The 16,585-nt window shown below is 38.7% G+C and overlaps 1 long non-coding RNA gene across 1 annotated transcript; it reads right to left on the reverse strand.

Annotated features, from left to right (window-relative positions):
* Positions 1 to 6,663: 6,663 nt before the first annotated feature.
* LOC127367073 (uncharacterized) lies at positions 6,664 to 8,438 on the reverse strand. The gene is made up of 3 exons (XR_007885433.1): positions 8,382 to 8,438; positions 7,229 to 7,390; positions 6,664 to 7,100 (listed from the first exon to the last, which is right to left on the reverse strand). It is a non-coding gene; the product is annotated as an uncharacterized LOC127367073 (long non-coding RNA).
* Positions 8,439 to 16,585: the final 8,147 nt, after the last annotated feature.

Below are 16,585 nucleotides of genomic sequence, written 5' to 3' on the forward strand. Positions count from 1 at the left end.
ACCTTATACAGATGCAACAGCTGAAGTAGGGTCACAACTTCTTTGCATTGGCAGAGTGTTGGATGTTTGCTGGGTGACCAGTAGCTTTTGGACCATCCATGCTGTTTGGACATCACTAGGAGCTCCTGTGCAGCACTTTAAGAGTGCTTGTTCTGATGAGTTGAGGTCCAGCAAAGATAAGCAAATGTACAGAGGTTTATTAGGCTGTGTTTGAAGTCCTGAACGGACCTTGAGCTCATGTATGACACACTCTATGAACTGTCCCGTCACAGAGGCTTCAGACACGTTCTATAACTCTCATCAGAGCGGAGAATCTGCTGAAATGCACAATCAGAGTGATACATTGCACAATACAATACAATTAAAGGACCAGTGTGCAGGATTTAATGGCATCTAGTGGTGAAGTTGCATATTGCAACTAACTGAACACAGCTCACGTCAGTATTTGATAATTTAGGAAGGAGAATGGGCCTCTAGATAGAAACGGCTCATTCTAAGGTAAAGAAAACACAACAATTCTATATTCAGGTGAATTAACACTAATGAAATCATAGCTATTATTATTATAATAATCCAATTTCAGCCAGTAGATCTTCCTAAAATGTTACACACTGGACATTTAATATTATTGTCCCCCATAGTGGACTTTTTTCCAAAAAAGGCTGTTGCTAACATGCAAGTGTTTTGTGAAAGTTCAGAAACAGAGAGTACAAATACTTCAAAACTAATTGACAGGGCGCCTGGTTACCTCAGTGGGTAGAGCTTTCCTGTCTGTCTTCAGCTGTCACTATCATAAAGGCAATAAAAGCCCCCCAAAAAACCTAATTGACAGTATATTATCACGCCAGGTAGACGTTTTATAGATTTGTGTTTTTATTTTTCATTCACAAGTTTTAACACCTCATCATCGTCCCTTCCCACTTCATCTCCTAACAGGCACCGTCCTTAACCCAGATTAGGATTTTCTGGTACCAAATTTTAGAGAAAGATAACAGTAAGGTGTGATAAAATAAAATTCAAGGCTTCAAATTGCCCTTTTAGTGACATAGAGTGACATCACTGACAATACGATCATGTTGCCCTTTAGCAAGATATTCAACCTCAGGCAGCTCCAGGGATACTCTAGATTCCTCGCAGCCAACTGCGGCCTTGGTGGTTAAATACAGACCAAAGAAAATGAAAGTATTTACAGTACTACTGTATGGTCACACACTTAAGAGCTAGAGCACTTTCTGAATGGTTAATGCATCTAAAAGTCTTTGTCTAGTCATTCTATTAGCTTTTTATCAGGCATTCACATTAATCACTCAGGACAGCCCGTACAGGTCATGTGTCTCATTGAGCAATCTTGAGTGACGTCTCACATCAGACACTTTAAGTATAGTCTTTCCCTGCGTCTCTGTATCTTCTCCTTCTTCTTCTGTGGTTTTACAGTGCTGCATGCATTGTCTGGGCTCAGCGTGACAGTTTGATGAGCCATTAGTCGACATAATTTATCTGTGTGTTCACTCTGCCTGCAGACTCTCTGTCTGCTGTGGGACGGCGTGCCTTTGTCCTGACTGCTGCAGATGGCAGGGCCAGGTTTTTTTTTTTATGCACACGCGTGCGCACACAAGTATACTCATATATATAAGTAAGTACACACAGAGTCACCACCGCCTCTGACGTAAACACTGTCACTGCGTTTGGTAAGAGTGACGTGGCATGGTGTTACAAAGTATTAAAAGTTCAAAGATTATGTAAAGTGATGAGGAGTAAGTAAAACATGCATCATCTGTAATGCCTCACACAGTGTTACGACTGAAATAGATAACACATGCATTTCATAATGCATGAACATTTTGTTTTTTGATTGCGTGGTTTATGCTTTCTTTCCTGTTTGTGTGTTGGTTTAGAGTTGTGTCTGACAAAACTATACCTACTATTTTGGCTAGGAAAAAAGAGTAGATAAAAGTTGTTTGTTGTTTTATTATCTTCTGTTCTATTTAAAGGACCACTGTGTAGAACACTAAGACTAAAGGTTTTTGGTTTGTCTCTTCTGAGCTACTGTAGAAATGGAAGTTCCTCATGGTGGACTCCGTAGAGGAGAGCCTGTTACCTCTGTAGATAAACATTTTTTTTTTACCTCACAAAAACTCCTCACAAAACTTAGGACAAACTTGACAATGTTTCCAGTAAGCATCTAAGAGTCATTTTCCTTGTTAATTTGGACGTCTTAAATTACTCAACAACCTCCTGTTTTAGATCATAAACACTAAGAAACACTAAATGGAAATAATGGAAATAACATCATGTTGACCATGTTTCATGGTGGATTTCTCCTTTTGAATGACGTCCCCATCTCTTTCCTTTCAATGCAGGTGTAAACAGGTGGAGCAGGATGGAGGGTGAACTCAGAGGCCAAAGAGAAAGATAAGAAGTGTATAGTCAGTGTTAGTTACATTAAGGATTAGGGTTAACCTTTCTGAAAAAGGTTAATAGCTCGCTACGCTCAGTTCAGTTCATAATACACATTCCTCCACAGGTACTGCCCTTCTGGTATTAAATGTAACGTCATCGGCGTCTTGTGTTTTTGTGTTTTCGGCTCTCACATATCTCACTTTGTCAGGATTATAACTGATGTGTTGCTCAACAGCTGAAGCCACTGTGAAGAGAAGCGAGGAAACACTGAGGGGAGAGGCGAGGGGCTTTCTGTCTGGGCGGAGGGCAAACTCCCAGCTCGATAAGAAAGGTGAGAGGTAAACATTGACCTGAGTCATATCGCTGCTTGTCCAAGTCCATCTTTCACTGGAGAAACTATGCAAACAGCAGGGATGCACTGATAACTCTCTTTCACTCCAAGCAGTAAACGTTAAGTATCGTCTGATAACAAGGACCAGACCTTAGGCGTCACAGTTTCTACATTAATTTAGGTTGTTCGATGAAAATGATCCATGGAATCTAATTTATCTACTTCAGATCAATCTTTGCATTTCAGTGTTGATTTCTTTAAACCATGACCACGATTTTTGGGATAGAGTGGGATAGAAATGTTAGTGGCAACTTTGTTCAGGCTGAACCCTTGGGACAGATATCAATGCTGTCCAGAGGATGAAGCCTGATGACTTTAACGATCACCTTTCATGTTTCAGCACCAACATGATAAAGTTGCCTTAGATCTCTGCTCTAAGTGAACTTAGCTCTGATCACATGGCATGGCCATGTGTTGCAGCCCATTCTCATTCCCAGGTCATCAAATACCAACTGTTTGGCCCTCTGTATTTTATACTATTAGGTACTGTTTACCGTCTGTATGAGAAGTAACAGACTTTAAAGGGTATAGCAGTATGTGACGCTGCAGGATGTGAGTAAGCACATTGTTTTTTGACGAGCTCGTGAGAGACAACATGTTGCAACTGAGGAAACATGTATTGCTGCTCTTTTGGGCCTGTGCAAGTCTACCAGTTTTTCGATGTAGGCGCAATTTGGCTCCTCTTAAATTTGGATTTCCATGGGTTTGTTTTGGACCCATGAAGACCTACATTGGAAAAATGACTTACTTGGAAAAGCAAAAAGCTGCGGGCAGGTCCAGTGGGCAGATATAATCAGGGCAGCTGGGAAACAAAAATGGGAGGATGAAGCAGTAAAACCACAAGAGAAGGTTTTACTTCAGTTCAAACAAAAGAGGGAAGGTAATACAAGATGACCCATCTGTTAATGGCTAACTGGATCAGTACACATGCAGACACAAATGCTGCCCTCCTACATGAGCTTCATACAAACCTGTAGGCAAACATATAGATGTGCACATAAAAAGGCATTTGTACACAAATACATCACCAGAAGAGTGAAATGGCCACTCCACAGTGTCACTTTCCAATTAGGTTGGTTTAACAATCCTCGTTAAGACAAATTCAGTCTCTCTCTGAACTTTCCCATTCATCACATTGTTAGAGGATTATATTTGATAGCAGTTTTGCAGTGCAGTCATTTCCTGGACTAAAATGGATATTGGTGTTTAACCATATGTGTAGGTAATGTTTACAACATTGGTACAAGCCACATGGTTGGTTTCACATATAAGACTCTTTAAATACAGCTTTATGACACCGTGATGTCAGAGAACACACACTCATGCATGCGTGTGTAAACATATTCCAACAACTGTCGCTCCAAACATGAAGTCAGGATATTGAATCTCTCTGTGACTCTCACTGTTAATAAGATCCATACAACACATTTCCTGTCCATCTCAGTTGTAAACACACCACCAACCTGCTAACATACGGCACCGTCATGTTTGACTAGGACTGTACATGATGCCAGCTATGTCCAATTTAATGACACGTGAAACAAACAGGGAGGGGAGAAAAGCTTTGAAACACTATTTTAATGCAGCTTGCGGGGAGATCTGGACAAAAAATAAATACAGCTCATTCTATATTAAATCCCATTTCTGCCAATAGATCCTGCTAAGTGTGACACACTGGACCTTTTAATATATATTTAATACTAATACATCATTTTGAAAGAAAATATAAGATCACTGAAATTTAAAATAAGTTTTACATTTCCTGTAATATTTTTGTTCAGTGTCAGCCTGCTTCATAGTCACGTTCATGAATGTAGCACAAATATACATCGATGATTAATTACATGAATGAATGAAAGGTTTAAAAACAGCAATTGTGGCTAAATGCAAAAATGTCACTTAAAGCCTCAAATAAAAGATGGATTGAATTTTCCCAGAGAAGAAATGTTGTAAAACATGCTAGACAAACCCAACTTCCTCATTTTAAGTAGAAGCCTGTCATGCATGAGAAACAAAAAGAAAGTAAAAATGCAGATTATATTATTGCACTTCATTGTATTGTCTGTGTCTGTGTTACAGTATTACCAGTTACTATTTTCGGACCTGTAAATACAGTTCCTGTCTACATTAGATGAGGACTGATTGTATTTATTTGCAAGTTCAGATATTTAAATTAATAAAATAAAACACAAGTGTCTGAAAAGCCATTGTTGGCTGATATGAGCTAATTGCAGATGCTCCAGCTTCAGTGTATAGGTCAGATGATAAACAACAAAGAATTTTGGTTTGTCCACCAGAGGGCCCTGACAGGTTTCGTCTTTCAACTATACAAAAAGGACTCTGAATATTTTTTTTTTTTTTTGTCCAATTACAGTTATTAGTAACACTTCCAGTCACCACGATGACCTAAAGGGCTTGGTGGTAACTTGCAGTTGTACTAAGCAAATCTTTCCTAATCCTGCTTCCCATCCCACTATTGCTAAAGCACAGTCCAGTTGTTAGACCTTACTTTTCTATCTATCAGATGCATATTGTGTAATTACATGAGGATTATGGGAGAACAATGAATGTCATCCACATCGATCCCCCACATCAAGAATTTATAAAAAAAATAAAATAAAATAGGAAAATAAAATGTTATAATGAGCCAACATTAAGGGTTCAGGTTGACAGTGGCACTGTGAGGACAACTGGTCTGTGTCTCCATCTGCTGGTCAGTTGCTGTACTGCCACAAGGACACCAAGTTTTATTTAATTTGTTTGGTTGTCTTTTATTTATTGTTTTTCTGTATTTACAGCAATATATGTTTATATATTATTATAAAATATTATTTTCCTAGTGCTTTTAAATACATATATTCACAGCAGGAACTAAAATGTGCAGAAAATATAATAAGTTGTAGTATAATTAATATTATAAAATATTTTCTGGACATTGTTTTTTGTGTCTGGTCAATTGTTTTAGTAAAAAGGATCAGTGCACCCAAATAAAATAAACTTTATCATTCACTTATAGTCATATCTTGGTATGCAGCAAAGGTTTGGCACCATGCTGCGTCGTCCTGCATTGTGAGGCCTAACATGTTGGACAACATAAGACATCATAGATTCATCATAAATTAAAATGTTAAAATGTCCCTGTACTTCTTCATTTTCCCTATAGTCTTTAATTTTGTGTTTCACCTCCCCTGTGTCTACGGTGCTCCTGTTTGTCTCTGTTTCTGTGTGTTGTGGGTCCCCTCCTGTCTCCCAGCTGTGCTCTTCTGCACACCAGTCTGGAATCAGCTCATCACCACTCCCAGCTGACCTACCTGACCTGCATAGGTATCCAGCATCATATCATTCAGTCAGCATCATCAGTTTTAGAATAAAGCTTCTTAACTTCATGACATCTTTGTATCTGTGTCTTGCATTTTGGGTCCATGTCCACCCCTTAATAAAAACAGGGTAGTGCTGTAGCCAACTTAAAGTCTTTTTTTGCCCATTTAGAATCATCCAGGTTCTCATTGTCAGTGAGGCTTAGCACACAACACAGATTTTCTGTCTGAAAAGTCCATTTGAAAACTCCTTCAGTGATATCAGATGAAGGGTTCATTTGCAAAAGCAAATATCTCTTATTTTAATATTGTGTTTTTAATCAAACTGGTGTCAGTTTATTTGTTTTTAGAATGTCGGTTGAATAAATCAAATTCTTCATTTTCAAGCACAGAAACAGAAAAATAGCGCAATGTTAATGAACCAGGACAGGCAGTAATAAAACTTTAAAGTTGAAGTTAGTTACAGCTTAAAAAAATACTAGCTAAGTAAAAAATGAGGGTACTGGAGTCTGATATATTCAGCAGGGAGAGAATTGACACTGGAGGTCACACAGGTGTGTTTCAGAGAACATTTTAATGAATCTCATCCCTGATTCTTAACATCAGTTTAGCATATTAAATGACAAAATGCATAAAAGATCATTGAGTTCATATTTAATATTCAGAGGATGACATTTTAAATGAGTCAGAGGTTAAAACCAGCAGGGAACAAGTTCAGCTTGCAACTTGAACCTTTGTAACTGTATTTTTAATCAACATCACAGGTCAAATCTGAGTATAAGCAATCTTTGACTGCGTGACACTCATATTTTTTACCATGGATTACCACATCTACTGGTGTAAACTACAGTTCTGTCCATAGTAAAGTAGTCGAAGCTGCACATAGTGAATTTAGTCACCATGGAAATAAATTCTTCAAAGTCCACTTGGCCGTCCAGATTCTGGTCCATGTTGGTCAAGATCTCTGCTGTTTTTTGAGGGTCCTTGCTCCGCTTTAAAAGAAAGACAAATAAAATAAAAGGCCATACATACATAAATAAATATAATCATATTCATCAAATTCTGCAACACCCTCATTTGTACCATTCCCATGAACAGACAGTGAGACTGAGGTTGGTACCTTGATGAGATCTCCGAGCTCTTCGTGAAACATATTACTCATCTCCCTTCTGCTCAGGTGCAACCTGTCGCCATCTTTTAGTGCGTAGCACTCGAACAGCTCAACAAGGCTGCTCATGGCTGATTCCAGTTTACCAGACATGTTTCGTCCTCTGCAGAATGTCTTGGAAGTAAAAGTTCAAATAAATCTGCATAAGACAACTAAATGGTATCATTAAAGTCTCTAAATCTCAGGTGACACACTTCTATTCTTCTGGCTTTTTAGTTCTTGTTTTGAAAGCAAATGAAAATGCATCAGATCACAGAAACAGCTCATATTATCTCATCAAACTGGGGCACTATCGCCTCCATTTCTCAGACCCAGATTAAGCATGATGTTACTGACTTTGAAAGGTCCACAGAAATGTTTGTGTTATTCAAATCAAGACACCACATTATCATAAAGTGGATCTGGCTTCTTTATATAAACTAATCCTTTGAAAGCTTTAAAATGTATGAACAAAATCATTTTATTACGTTGTTGAAACTGCAGCTATGCCTCACTCCTTTAGAGGAAATGTGCTGTTTTCTATTAAGAACTTTTACTTCCTTAAGATCCTGTCATGAATACTTGGTTTGGTCTGTTTTATAAGACATGTAAGCATAATTGTTTCCACAATGTGTTGTCAGTACAGTACAATGATCATGATCATCAAGGTTTTTCAAAAACAGAGTTACTGTTACATACATAATTTGTTCATGAGACATGAGTCATATTCCAAGTGTAAAATGCTCAATTCATATTTTGGTCACAGTATCAATAACCAAACTGAACCAAAACATTTGCTTAAGAAATAATTTTTTATGTTATATAAAATGAATAATAATATTGGCCGATAGATATTTCACAGTTTAAAAATCTGTTTATCAATATAAATATTAAATCCCCCTTAAATTAAATATTACAGTATTAACCTAGTTTTGATAGAAAGTTGCATCATACGGTTTTGTGCCAGCTGATCTAAAGGCATCCAGGACTGCCGCCTGATTTCCAGGAATTATTCAATTATTGCTATCTCCTATTTATACAAATATATATTCATAGACTTGAACATAGAGTCTTAAATGTTCCTTATTGAAAATGCCATTCCAAATATTACCATATATACACTCACCTCTACAAAGCTGTTAAGGAAGATCAGATGATCTCAGGAAGGAGAAATAACATTCACCTTCATCTCATTGCTTTTATAGTGCTGTCAGTAGAGATAAAATCTGGCTCTTTACTCTGATGCCATCAGTTTGGGCGTGGATACATCTTTATCAGTACATCTGGGTGTGTCATAATGATTATAAACTCTATTTATATTGCACTATTCTTAATGTTACAAAGTGTTGTACAAAAGGAAAAAGAAAAACTAAACAGGACAGAAAAACATATATATAAGGAATATAAGCACAGAAGTAAAAACTAAGAATATAATGAGTAACAATAAATAAAAAGGAATAAAAACATATCAAATATTTCCAGAAACTCACACAAAAGATTTAAAAGAAGAGTCTCTCAGTTGGGGGCTCTAATGGCAAAAGTCCGATCCACAGAAAAAATAAAACAGATCCATAAAAATGACCTTGGGATTGTCTTTAGCTGGGTGAACCATGACTGAACATTTTTGACTTGCTCATCATCACAGGTTTGCATCAACTATTACCACAAGATTCCTAGCAGCCTGCTTAATATTGTCTGACAGACTACCAAGATTTGCACAAAGGGAGCTCATGGAATTAACAGTGGTTGAATAGTTTTTTGGATTATGTGTGGCCTGTGAACAAGTCGACACTTTCAAGTGTTAAGTGAGATTTTTTGCATGTGACTTCTTGTCATCCAGGCTTGTTGTGTTTAGGAAAATAAACCAATAAACCGCAAAAACAAGTGAATGACTGCTACAGTGTAATACACTGGTTAGCTTTTTAATATTTCAATCTCAGCCTGGCCTACACTTTTAGTGCAACTGAATTATGATGTGAAATCAGTGGCGTGAATATAGCTAAGACAGCCATCCATCCTCTGATTTCCCAAGGTCTCTAGTTTGTGGTTGTACATTTTCAAGAAGCTGTGATCCTCCTAGAGGTCACAATTTTATACAGTGAGGTCAAGTTTCTCTCATTTAAATTATAGAGGTATGGTACAGCGAAGATTCTTGTTCATGTTGCGTAACTTGCATGAACAGGTCACATACATCAGGTAGATGCCTATCTGAACAATCTTGTGACTCCAGACCGTCAGACAAGATACCTGTCTGTACATCGAGGAGAGTTGCCTTGTTTTTGAGCTGCCACTTCTAGTCTGCACTCACTGACTTCAACATGGTGTAACTGCAAGTTAGTGAAAGCAGTGACTTTATCACACACATTCCACAGTAGATTCAAAAGTTACAGACAGGTATCACATTTCAACTTTTGTTTGTCCCAGGAATGTGACTCTTACTGATAATGATGTTGCATTGTTTTTTTTTTTTTCTGTCAGTGCGTATTGGGTCATGCTGGATGGGCACTATAGTATAAGTATAAAGAGGATGAACATAGAGGAAATTATTTAAATTGTGTATGAGGGACACTGTGCTGGATACAATGAATATTCAAGATAAACAATAAGTTAATTCATTAAAAAGAGAGGTAAGAGGAAGTGTTTTACTTCCTTCCTCGTTTCAGACATGTAATAATTATTTATTGTTATTTGGTGGTTAGCTTGTGAACCTAGGTGCAAAAAAACAAGTCAGAGGATGGGTGAGGGGAATGTAGAGCTCAAGAAGATGGCTCAGGGCTGAGCTGGCCAGTGGGTGTCCGAGAGTCCAAAGAGATCCAACCTGAGCTGAGAATATGAAGAGGCTTGATTATGGAGATGAGTAGCAGGTGGAGGTTCGAACCTGACTCCGGCACACCTGCAGACAATCTCAAAAACACAAGAGGAGGAGAAAGAGAGCGCGTGCGAGAGAGAGAGAGAGCAAGTGGGAAAGAGAGCGAGAGAGGCTCCAGGAGGAACGTCAGGTGGCTGAAGCTGTCATCCCAGGGGCATATGCAGCTATGTAACTGAGAATATGTTTGCTGTTCATTCTTTCGGTTATTCTTATTTGTCTTCCCTGACTTTGTCCTGCTCCTATTCTATGTTTTATTTTATTTATTTATTATTTTTATATGTGACCTAATTAAACCTTCTGGATTTGCAAGTGTTTTACAGTAAAGTATATTACATCACTTTACAAAACACAGACTGCTTATGAACCTGTAAACAATCATTGTAGGATATATGAGGAAAAGTTTAGAAAAATCTTTCAACTGAATGCAGTTACATCAAACTCTGCCTATATTCAAATATCATCACTGTTAATGTTAATGTGGAGTCATCTGCCTGCAGGTGCCAATTGCAGACACTTGATGGCACTATTGTTACGTGATTATAAAGCCGCTGACTGGCCATTAAGGCCCCTGTCTTTCCACTCTGTGTGGCCTCTTCTCTCTATCTTGGTCCAACAAACATATCGCTGCTTTGCATTTTACAGTCTCTGTTCGCAGCTGCAGCGTCACGCCAATGGGGCTTGCGTTTCTGAGGAGTGTCAGCATAAATGGCTGTCAGACAAGCTGCTGTTACATAATTGAATAAGCTTCACAACTTTGTAGGGGTCCATATTGAGTTTCTCTGGACTGCATTGTGTGCCGTCCTTTTGAGGGCTGCGCTTAATGCTTCTTCGCGGACGTGTGTTAATAAAGACAAAGGCTGTCAGGCTCATCGACCCTGTCACTCGTCTGTGCTGCAGTTTGAGTCAAGCTGTGCATTTCATTAAGCTGTAATCAGTTTCACCTCGATGCCAGCTGGAAATGTATCTTTTTAGATATTTTTAGAGTCAATATCCTCATCCCCATTTCTTTCTGTATCTTAGAAGTATAAAAAAAGCCATATCTTAGTATCTTGTATTTAAGGCTTTTAACTGTGTCTGGTCTTAATAGTTATCCAATTAGTTGTAATATGTGCAGCCATCTATGCTTGACTCTTTAGTGTGGTTTGTCCTCTCCGTCAGTTAGAAACCTGCAGCCCTAAGTATATATTCCAGGAAAATAGCCTATAAATCTTCTGCAGTATAGGTCTCACTGTTTCCCCACTGTTTTACTAGATTTTAGCAGTGTCTCTGTCTGTAGGTTGGTTAAATTCAGAAAGAGATTAGTTAAAAAAAGGTTAACTTGTTGCATTTGAGATTTTATGTTTTATGGTTTGATGCCATTTTACCGTTTCTCCATTACATCCTCATCTTTAATATGGACCTTTTGTAAGTGTTAATGTTTAATGGATTTTTGCCTTTGCTTTTATTTCCCTGTGTACAGAGGTTGCCCTTGAGAGTGAACTGACCTTTTTCACAGCAGCCATTTTGACAGGAAATAGTAGGATAGGGTACACAGATGTTCCATTCAGGTCAAACAGAGAGAGGTTGCTGCTTGAAATATGCCCTGCTACACTAAATGGAAAGGAACCTTTATTTGTATCATTGGTAACAACGGTGTTCACCCTACTACTTCATGTTAAAAAGGCTGCTGTGAAGAAGGTATATTTGAGCTCTGTATAAATAAAGATGGAATGAACAAATTAATAAAAAGTAGTATAAAAAGGTAGAGTTTTACGTTCTCTCCATGTCATTTAAAGGATTTGTTTTAAAAATTGTACTATTGACATACAAGGCATTATATGGCCAGGCCCCCCTTTCTGACCGCGATTGCCTCAGATCCTCAGAGCAGAGATTTATGGCTGCTTCAACATCAAAGCTGAAAAATAAAGGTGATCATGCTTTAGCTGTGGTTGCTGCTCGATTCGGAAACGGCTTCCTTAAAAGACTCAGAGAAGCCAAATCAGTCCAAGACTTTAAAAAGGGGCTTTTATTATCTGGGCTGAACACTTAATTCTCCTCTTTTTCCAGTCTTCCATGTCTCTTTTAATCCCCTGCTTCTCTAAATTCTTAATATCATATTATCAAAATATCAAATCTGGTGACTTGTGATGTGTGTGACATTTATAATTATTTATGACTGGATCCAAGCCATTGATCCAAAAATCAATAATAAATGGTAATAACCAGTGCCTGCTGCCTTCATTTCTAAAATAGCAACACGAACAACCAAACATGCAATGCAAAGTCACAATCCAGTTGCATTATTCCTGTGAGATAATGGATAAGAGACGCAGAAGAGCAGAAGATGATGTGATGGATGATGTAGAGTGACTCAGCTGTTCAGATGGAGTTCATGCTGCAACACCTGTAAAACTGCCTTACTGGATGTTTATGCTGGTTCAAAAGTTGCATGGGGAGGGGGAAGTGCTGATTTTACACATCAAAGTCTATTTATATTATTATATTAGGTCTTGGCTTTTACTACTGCATATACACTCCTGAACAAAATCTTAAGACTGGGGGAAAAATTGCAAGTATTCGCATTTCACGTTGGTGGAACGTAACAAGGTTGTAAGTAGAGCTTTAAAATGCAAAAAGAAGAAACAGGAGCAAGAGACAAAAAAATAGAGTAGGCAATTTATTGAAAACTGCAATTAAACTCAAATAGGCTGTTCATCAGCTGATCAAAAGTTTAAGATCATAGCCCCAAAAAAAGGAGGTTGGTGGGAACTTTGGTCCATGTGGTGAAGATGGCTTCCAGAAGGGCATCCATGGTCTGGAACTGATCTCTGTTTTTATAAACTTCCCATGCCATCCATCCCCAAACTTTCTCAATGGGATTTAGATCAGGGGAACATGCAGGATGGTCCAAAAGAGCGACGTTATTCTCCTGGAAGAAGTCATTCGTCAGGCGGGCATTGTGAACTGCAGCGTTGTCCTGTTGAAAGACCATCATCAACCCCACAGACGAGGGCCCTCAGTCCAGAGGGATGCCCGCTGAGACATCTCCACATAGCCAGCCGCGGTTTGACTCCCCTGCACAACCTGAAGCTTCATTGTTCCATTGAAGGAAAAAGCACCCCAGATCATGATGGAGCCTCCTCCACTGTGCTGTGTAGAAAACATCTCCATTGGGATCTCCTTGTCATGCCTGTAACGTTGGAAGCCATCAGGACTGTCCAGGTTACATTTTTTCTCATCAGAGAATAAAACTTTCTTCCACCTTTCAATGTCCCATGTTTGGTGCTCCCTTGCAAAGTGCATACGGGCAGGTTTGTGGTGTGGGAGGAGATGTGGCCTTTGAAGACGTTTCTTGTTCTTTAAGCCCTTCTGTCGCAGACGCTGTCTGATGGTTATTGGGCTACAGTCAGCATCAGTAAGGACCTTAATCTGGGTCGAGGATCGGTCTGTGTCTTCACAGAAAGCCCGCTGGATCCTCCGGCTCAGCGCAGGTGAAACTTTTTTGTGTCTACCACTACCAATTTTTGTCCGATAACCCTCAGGACCTTTTAAGAAATTTAAAATGACTGCGTCCAACCTTGGCAGCGATGGCGCGTTGCGAGAGGCTTTTCTTGTGCAACTCAACAATCCTGTCACATTCAAAGACAGAAAGCCGTTTTGACTTTGCCATCAGGGGGTCATGACAGTGGGAATGCCTGACAGAAAATTACATGAATGCCAGATTTTTGCACAGATTTGGACTTTTTAAGGCTATGGTCTTAAACTTTTGATCAGCTGACGAACAGCCTATTTGAGTTTAAATACAGTTTTCAATAAATTGCCTACTCTATTTTTTAGTCTCTTGCTCCTGTTTCTTCTTTTTGCATTTTGAAGCTCTACTTACAACCTTGTTATGTTCCACCAACGCGAAATGCGAACCCCCGGTCTTAAGATTTTGTTCAGGAGTGTATGTGAAAAGATTGTATGCTATAAAGCCTTTTTAGCCTCCAGCAGGAGCCACACAAAGTCTAATAAATAGCCTAGTAAGTAACATGCGTCAGCGTTGGATTACAAGTCTGAAAATGAAAAAACAAAAATCTGTCTTTATGGAATTGGAAAGCCAGATAATAGCCTGCTCTCCATCTCTGCTTGAGGTTAGCTGCTCCAGGCTACATTAGACCCAACTGTCAGTGGTTGAGTTGTATTGTGGGTAATGTAGGCACCATGTTTTGACAAGGAAGAAGAAGATTAAAAATAAAAAAGACCTTATCTTTGATTTGCAGCATTGATTTTGATACTTTTTTGTTCATTGTGAGTCCAACAATGTTGTACTGCAACTGTACTGTAGCAGTACTCTTTAAACATTAACATTTTACGCCTTGATGCAAGTATTGTCACAGCTGAAAATGAGATATGTTTCAATCAGGAAAGATACCACAAGTGAACAATGATGCAGGAACTTCATCCAATAAAACGACTCTGAAAGAATTGCTATAAAGCGGGCCTTGACACAGGTGATGGTAGGGTAATGAAGACTGCAATGACGACCAAACAGCTAGAGTTGTTTAAAGGAATTGTTCATAAATTTGGGAAATACACTGAGAAGAGGCTACCACTTTCATATCTGTCCGTTCAATAGTTTCAGTAGCTGCTTAGCTTAGCTTAGCATAAACACTGGAAACAAGGGAGCCTGGCTCTGTCCTAAGGCAAAAACATCCACTTACCAGGATCTCTCAAGCTCACCAATTAACATGTTGTATCTTGTTTGCTTGTTTTGTACAAAAAACAGAGTGCGATTGCCTGCGAACCTGAAGTGCCAAGAAATAGCAGCTTCATATTTACCACACTCATCTAAATTCTGCAAGAAAGACTAATTCTGGTGAAATTGTTGGATAAATACAGAGAAGTGGAGTGAATGATGAAATCGTATTTATATCCATGAAGGCCTACCCCTTGATAATCTATAATAATATAATAATTTAAAATTTTTTAAAAGGGACCAGTAAACACTGCTTTGAGAGTAAATTATGGGTATGAGTACACTATGTGTTTGTTCAGATTCATGTAATTCACAGGTAGCTCATTCCTTCTATTTCTCTGACTTCATCTCATCAGATGAAATACATCACACAATCACTCTGGCAAAAAGGTCAAACCATTAAGCACCTGATTTAATGCTACCTTATTGTATGTGAACACAAGACTAATTCAGAGGCAAATTGAAATGGCTTGCAAATGATCTCATAAGTAGATAAAAGCCTCTGTTGGCTGCAGTACAGGTTGCTTTAATAAATATTTGGTTTAGTCAAAGTGACTTTACAGTATTTTTTCTCTGATATGATGAACAGCCATAATGTGTCTGATGAATGAAAGTCGACATCTCAGAGCCCTCAGAATGCACAGCCAGCAGTTTAATTTCAAACAGGAGGAGCAGAGCAGCTGGATGAGCAGTGCACTGTTGAACTGGGAGGATGGGATGACGTCAGGACCAGCAGGCTGACGCTGGTTCCCTCCATTAGACACTGGGTGGTGCTCAGGCGCGCCTTCATGTGATAGGCCTTAGCTGTTCTTAATTTTTTTCATGATTTTCAATTGTTATAAGTATTGAAGAATATATTATATTATTATATATTCAAAAACTGAATCTGAACAATGGACAAAGTTGTTAATAACTTAATAAAGGTTTAATTCCCGGCTAACGCGGCTGCATTTGCAGTCTATTGTCTGTCTGCTGCCGTCTGGTGGAGGCAGAGTCGACTTTTTGGAGCAGAAGATAAACCTGCCTTGTACTGGCGGCAGTATCATGACACCAGAGCTTGTGTTTCTGAGGATTCTCTGCATAAATAGCTGTCAGACAAGCTCCTGTTTCATGATTAATGATGCTTCACAACTTTGTAAGGGCCGATATCGAGTTTCTCCAGACTGCTTTGTGTGCGGCCCTGTTAAGGGCTGCGTTTAACCTTAGATGCTTCTTTGCTCTACTTGTGTTAATGAAGACAGAGGATGTAAGGTCGCCTCTGTCACACATCAGTGTTGGAGTTTGAGTCACACTGTGCACATTGTGTAGCTGTTTTGGGAGTGAATGGGTAATGTGTCCCTTCTGATTAGTATTAGCATTCACACCTTCAGTTTTCAGCAAAGATTTCTCAAATTTAGACATATCTCTTTAAATCTACAAACAGTTTCTTGGGGACTCAACTTAAACCTGGTTCCTTTGGGTTTCATTACTTTTTGCTGCTGGTCAGACTTAAGGAGCAACTTGTGATATTTGTCATTCCTGACTTATGTAATGTGTCAAAATAGTAATACTGAAAATAATGTGATTCTTCCCTAACTTGTGTTTGATTTTGAATTCATGAAATAGTATTTCTATCACCAGTAAGCAATGGGTGTAACATAGCTGTTGTAGAGAATATAAAACATTCCAGTACAAAGTCCTGTGCTTTAATATCTCTCTGCTTTCTGTATTTAAACTGAGTCAACACTGGACCAAAGGCTGAGTG

This window comes from Dicentrarchus labrax, unplaced genomic scaffold (genome assembly GCF_905237075.1).
Source record: "Dicentrarchus labrax unplaced genomic scaffold, dlabrax2021, whole genome shotgun sequence".
In the NCBI taxonomy this organism is placed as follows: domain Eukaryota; kingdom Metazoa; phylum Chordata; class Actinopteri; family Moronidae; genus Dicentrarchus; species Dicentrarchus labrax.